This window comes from Empidonax traillii, unplaced genomic scaffold (assembly GCF_003031625.1).
Source record: "Empidonax traillii isolate 1590-97213 ecotype Southwest subspecies unplaced genomic scaffold, ASM303162v1 scaffold1296:size145063, whole genome shotgun sequence".
NCBI lineage: Eukaryota > Metazoa > Chordata > Aves > Passeriformes > Tyrannidae > Empidonax > Empidonax traillii.
In genome coordinates this window covers 88,739-95,289 of record NW_020956489.1, presented here as the reverse complement: position 1 = coordinate 95,289, position 6,551 = coordinate 88,739, and the positions used below count along the sequence as shown (strand labels likewise).

General features: G+C 43.9%; 1 long non-coding RNA gene across 1 annotated transcript in view; it reads left to right on the top strand.

Moving 5' to 3' along the window:
• Positions 1–249: 249 nt before the first annotated feature.
• The window catches only part of LOC114069539, an 11,167-nt gene continuing 4,865 nt past the window's right edge, over positions 250–6,551 (top strand). The window contains exon 1 of the long non-coding RNA XR_003573798.1: positions 250–278. This is a non-coding gene — a long non-coding RNA (uncharacterized LOC114069539). The remainder of the gene's footprint in view (positions 279–6,551) is intronic.

Below are 6,551 nucleotides of genomic sequence, written 5' to 3'. Positions count from 1 at the left end.
GGCAAACTACTGGAAAAAAAAAAAATTTGTGAATGGGAGAATGTGTTTGTGCATTCATTGTTAAAATAAAGAGCGTGCCGTGACGTCGGCACGGGGCAGCCAATGGGCGGCAGGGTAATATTTTTAAATATCCTCCCCGGTAGCCAATGGCGGGAGCGGTGGCAAAGACTAGCGCAGGGGCGAGCCAATGGCGGGAGGATATGCTAATGAGGAGCTGGTCAGGCAGGAGCTGAATGTCAACTAGTCAAAGATGGAGGCTGGAGCGGGAAGGCCATGAGGTTGGTACCGGAGGATTTGCCCACGTTCCGATCGATGAGGGACCGACGCCCAGGCGCGCCCGGGGCGGTGGCGGCGGCGGCGGGAGGCGGGCGAGGTGTTTGGAGGGGCGCGGAGCCGCGCCGCTCCCGCCATCTCTTTTGCACCTCTTTTGGCAACTTTCCCCCCCGCGGCGCGGGGACCCCTCGTTCTCTCCCGTGCCGCAGGTACCGCGCGGGACCGGGGCCCGCCGGCCCCGCCACCGCCGCCCGCGGCCGCATCCGCTCGCCTGGGCGGAAATGGCGGGAGCGCGGGCCCGCAGGGGCGCGGGGGGCGCGGCGCTGACAATGGCTCGCGGGGCAAGCGGCGGCGGGACGGGCGGCCGGGGGCGCCCCCCGCCCGGAGCAGAGAGGGCAGGGGCGGGAGGACCCGGCTGGGAGCGCGGGGCGAGGCGAGGCGAGGCGATGCGAGGGTAGGGGGAGCCGCAGGACGGCGGCGCCCCTCGTCCTCCTCCCGTGCCGAGGCTCCCGTGGCTGTGCTCCCCGGAGAGGTTCCTCTGCGGTGCGGGAGGCTTTTCCTCCCGCGTTGTAAGTGCGGCGGTTCCCCGAGTGAAGTTTGGCTGGTCGGTTTGCGTTCTGTCGCGCGATCGATGCGAGGTGTTGAAAGGAGCGGGCGGGCGGGCGGAGCCGCTGAGGGCGGCAGCGGGGCTGGGGATAAAACTCGGGAGCGGCAGGAGTGGAGAAGGGGTGGCTGTGCCCGCGGGGAGCGGGGATAGCGTGGGGCACATCGCCCGTGCGCCGAGCGCGGAGCAGTGCAGAGAGAGGCAATGCCGGCGGGCAGGGTTGGAAATCTCTAGTTAGTGGTGAGCTTTTTTTTTTTTTTTTTTAACCTTCTTCCTCTCTCAAACATTTCACCCATGCAAACAGTCCTGAGAAATGGAGTGGGACCCCACGAATTCTTGTCGCCGGGGCCGGGCGCGCTCCCTCCCCACCCCCAGCCCGCACCGAGGGCTGTTTCACGGGAGGGTTCGCGGATGCTGCCCGCTCTCATTGTGCCACAGCACTCCTCCTGCAAAATGCTATTCCCATTTTTAAACGTAGCAAAACTCCTATCTGTCTAGATAGCACGTAGAATTGCGTTTTGCTAAAAGACCCTGTTTCAGAAGGTCCCTGTTTTCTTTTTTTTTCTTTTTTTTTTTTTTTTCTTTTTTTTTTTTTTTTTTTTTTTTTTTTTTTTTTTTTTTTTTTTTTTTTTTTTTTTTTTTTTTTTTTTTTTTTTTTTTTTTTTTTTTTTTTTTTTTTTCTTTTTTTTTTGGCTAAAGCCCCCCAAAGAGCGAGGCAGTAAGTCACATGCTATCTCCAGCCAGTATTTACATTGGCTTAATATATAAATCTCGTAAAACTAATGCTTTGCTTAAATAGTCCAGAGTTTTTGCAATAAACCAGGGTTCGCAGCCCAAAGTGTTTCTTTGGCATTCTTGCACTTTGCCCCAATTCCGCTCCGTTTCCCTCCAGTGTGTGGTCTTCTAGTCGTGTAAAGAAAGCTCGTACCCTCAAACACAAACCTGGGACTCTGGAGTTAAAAAACCCCAACTTTCTAAAGTTTAACGAACACTCTTCTAGTTTTCTTTTCTTCTTTCTTTCTTTTTCCCTTTTTTTTTTTTATTTTTTTTTAAACATATCCAAACTAGCCTAGGTTTCTGGATTAGGGATAAATTATTGTTAAGAAAAAAAAAAAAACAACAAAAAACCAAGGAGGAAAACCTGAAATGTATAATAAAATAAGAATGATACAATGTAAGATTCTAACTGGGCTGGGACATTTCCAAATCAATTAGCTTTTGGTTAATAGTACTATGATAAAATGACAACTGCAATTCATGTAGTGCATTTTCTCACTCAGCCCAAACTCCCCCACAACCAATGAGTTTAATTCATTTAAGCATTTAGTACAATTCTTACTTGTCTATACAGTTCATGGAAAGTTGTTTTCAAGTTTGGATTTTTTTGCATAGAATTCCTTTGCTTGAATTCCTATTGTTTGAAATAAAAGAATTTTATAATTTTTCAAGTGATTCTTATTAACAAATAGTTATGTTTTCCAGCTTTAAGTAAATGGTAAACAGTTTAAGCCTAAAGACTAACAAATTGACTTTTAAATGTTACTTATTGCTAAAATTATTTGGAATGTTTGATTTTTAATGATTAACTGATGTTTTCTCCTTACTACCCATATATTCTTTTGAAAAAGGAAAAATTATAATAGTAATGTTTTCATGATGCAAGTAGGTGATTTTTAAAGGTCTCACTGCTGAATTGCAGTTGTGTTGAAACCTTGCTTAGATGCCTGCATGAAATAGCAAGATTTCCTTAGCAATTAGAAGTGAATAATTTAAGCTGTTAGAAGAATATATGTAATTAATACCAAATATTTTAGCAGCAGATTCAGATGAAGGCAAGAGAAAGGATATTAACTTATTGTGTCTTTAATTTTATATTTAGTTCATGCACCTACTTTTGTAAAATACTAGGGTGCTGAAATGCAAGGAGAACAATCCCAATTCTGGTATTTGCTTTCACATACTCTAATGCAGTATATTTGCAATTGGTAAGGGAAAAAAAAGTCCCTAAAGCAAGCTTATCTAAACTCTTGCTGCAGATAATTCAAGATGCATTTGTGAAACACTAAAATCTAATTTTAAAGAATTACATTAATTCTATGTGGTTGTTGAAGAAACTCCTTTTTTTTTTTGAATGTAACCAATCTGTTTTAGAGTAAATCATGCACAGAAGGCCATCACTTGGAGAAGTTTCTAACTGATTTATCACTTATTTTGGAAAGTCTCTGAAGTATGCTGTTGTCCAGAGCCCTTTTTCTGTTGTACTACTGGCAATTATGATGAGCAGTGCAATATTAAAAGGGCATTGGCTGGCAGAAACATGACCCCCTTTAGCAGCCCACCCTCTTCAGAGTGGGCAACAACCCTAAAATAGATGCCTCCTCCAGTGTATTTATGCACGTATGTGAAATAAGGTTTTATACATGTGGTAGTGGTTTTAAATAAGGAGAGAGATTCTGGTTATACATTTTGATGTGTCTGTCTATACAAATGGGCTGGAGTAATTTAAACACATCCTATTTAAAACATAAGCTCCAAACATTCCTGGGAGCTTTCAAGGCATCACATTACCTGCTTTGTTTACCAATAGCTTGTGAGTAATTAATTATTAATTTCTACACACTTCCATACAATATCTACATTTAAATTTTATAATGATTTCTTCATAGTTTTTCCTCTTAGAGAAACTTTTCCCCTTATGTTCAAGGTGGTCCCCTATCAATGTCTATAGGGATTTAGTGCTGATGATTTGTTTCTAAGAATCTATGGTGTTTATACTGTGATTTTTGAGTGGTGACACACAGATGCATGTGAGATTCAAGCACAGGCGCTAGGTAGTTTTGTACCTAGCGACTTGTAAGTTTCATTTGTTCTGTTAACATTTCCCATAGCAATTCAAAGCACTGTGTATTTATACCATTCTATATGTATACACACACACACACACACAGAGCTTTTTTCATCTGTATTGGTCAACCATCATAAAATCACAGCACAATCAAGAAAAGTCCTGAAGGCACTGCAAAGAGTTGGCACTTTCTGTGATTTCTTTAAATTGTGTAGTTCATATTCACTCACTGACCAATTTGGGGTTTACGGAAACACATACATTTGGGGATGCTGAATTATGTCTCTTGTTGTTTTATTCTCCATTACTGTAGAAAAATATTTTATTGTATAAAACCTTTATAACGTACCGTGCCTAGATATACTGGGCATGTAGCACAAGACTTGAATGGTTTGTTTAACAAGCCATACTAACAGTGGGGTTTTTTTTCTGTCTCTCTCCCTTTTTTTCTCTCTGTCATTTTTTAAACTAACTTTTTTTGGGTTTGGGGTTTTTTTTGAGTTTTTTTACCTTGTCTAATTACGATTGCAAATAAACCTTGTCATGCAGAGTTTTATTGGGGCTAAACATAAAAACGTTATTGTGGTTAACACTGTAATGTTACAGTCCCTTACAAAAGGATGCAGGGACAGCTGTGCAGAACGTGACAGCGGCTGCTGGTATCGCTGGCTCTGACAATGTTGCACTACTGTCTGCACAAATAAAGCAGTGCAATAATATTGTCAAAGCATTTGGTTCCAGTCCTAATACATCCTTTATGATCAGTTACTGTTGCACACCCAGCCCTTGACATTATGGCATTCTGTAGTTATTTAATGCATTTTAGTAGGGGACCAGCCTCCTACTCTGATTTGTTCCCTCCACCACAAAGGCTCAAACTAGCATTAAAATGCCAAGATCATGTAGAAATTGCCTAAAAAATTCCTGCAAATTCCTGCCCATGTGTTTGTTTATTTTGTGTTTGGGTTGAGTGGTGTGTACGGAAATTCTTCGGGTTTTGTTCCCCATTTTGACTGCTTCAGTGTACAAAATGGATTGCCCTTTCTGCCACTAGCATGGGTTTGTGTGTCCAAGATGTAAAATAAAAAGCTGGCCTATTCACATTTTAAAGCCCTCCTGTCCTCCTTCAGAGCAATCACCAACTTCAAAAATATCTTGAACCAGCTTTGAATATTTTCTTGCATCTACTCTAAAAATTAGAGTTTTATGAACCTAAGGATGTTACTGTTGTGTAAAGAATTCAATGATTTAATATATACACACATGCATTTACACACTATTTAATTTTTGCTTCCTATTAATGTATTTTTCAAGTTCCATCGTATTTTGTTTTTAGAGAAATTACTGGTAAGATTAAAGAAATATTGATACCTTCATTTTCATTTTAAAAAATAGTACAAGATACCTAAATAATAATCAATTTGGACATGAAAGACAATCTTTCCCTGCACTTCTCAATATCAATGGGGAGTGAGGCTGAGAGACGTGGGGGTGATGTAGGCCTAGAAACAGGAACACTGCATTCAGAATTGATCTTTAAATAACAATATGTTGGTGACTGTCACTCATGGTGTAGTTGGAGGCAGATGTGGTATTTTCCCTTGCAGCTGCTAAGAAAGGGGTTTGGAGGGCTGGGGGATGGGACCTTCCTCTCTCTCTTTTTTTTCTTGAAGCCTTGAGCTGTTACCTTGGGAGCAAAGGGTGGGGGTGGGGAGAGCCGTCATACTGGAAATCAAATCTAGGTAAACGAGTGCTTTCAGATTGCACAGCACATCCCAAGCCATGCTGGAGTGTGCTGGTGAGTGAGCCATGGGGAAGCAGAAAATGGAGGACCACATTCTGAGAAGGGGAGTGTGTCCCATTTTAGAGGGATGAGGGGAAGCTGAATCTTCAGTAACTCCAGTTCTCCAATGAACAAGGGGAGCAAACAAAAGACACCTTTTCAGTCCCTCTGTTTCTGGGGGGGGGGGGGGGGGGGGGGGGGAGCTGAAGCCTGTCTCCTTCTCACGCCAGAGGAGAAGGCTAAGCCTCCATGCCTGATTCAGAGGCAGGGTACTGGTGGCCCATGTGGTGCACTCCCAGGCCTCAGTGGAGGTAACTCGAGCCGACATGGCTCCCTTTCTCCAGAGCTTTTCTTTTCATCCATCTCTCCCTTGTAGTATGGTGTCCATTTTTGTATGCAGTAAAGAACAGGGAGCTTTGACACTTCCCCTCTTCTTCCTTCTAAATCTTGATTAATTAACAGGTAGGAGAGAGTAAAATCTGTAAGGGCTTTGCTGGGGGGTGTCTTCCCCTCACACTATCAATAGGAGCACAAGAGTGATCAGTAAAAGCCTAATGGGCCCTTTCCTGCCCCTGACCACAGAGGAAGGGAAGGAGAGTGGACCAGCGAGAAGCTGTAAGCCACCCTGGAGAAGGGCAATGCTTTGTTCTCAATGTGTATGTGCGCTCACTGAGCCCCTCAATGAGTGAGAACAAGTATTAGTGAAAGCCTTGGTGGGGCTGATGCAGGGCTGTAAGATGGCCTCTCAGACATGTAAGCCTGCCTTGTTTGGAGGTGGAGAAATCACAGGGGGAATAGATGCATAGTTGTTTTCCTGTATGCAGTTATGTCTTTAAAAATAATATGGTCACTACACTTGAAAACCTCCCCTGGGCGTGGGGGAATTTGTGGCGTGTGATACAAGGAAACGCCTGTGCCATGACAAGGACCAAATCCCATTTGCAGAGGGAGAGGGACAACCTTCTGAGGCCTCCTGGCTCCAGCTGGGGCAATGGAGCCCACGAATGCCCTTCGATGAGTGCCAGCTCTTGGGAAGGCAGGCCCCA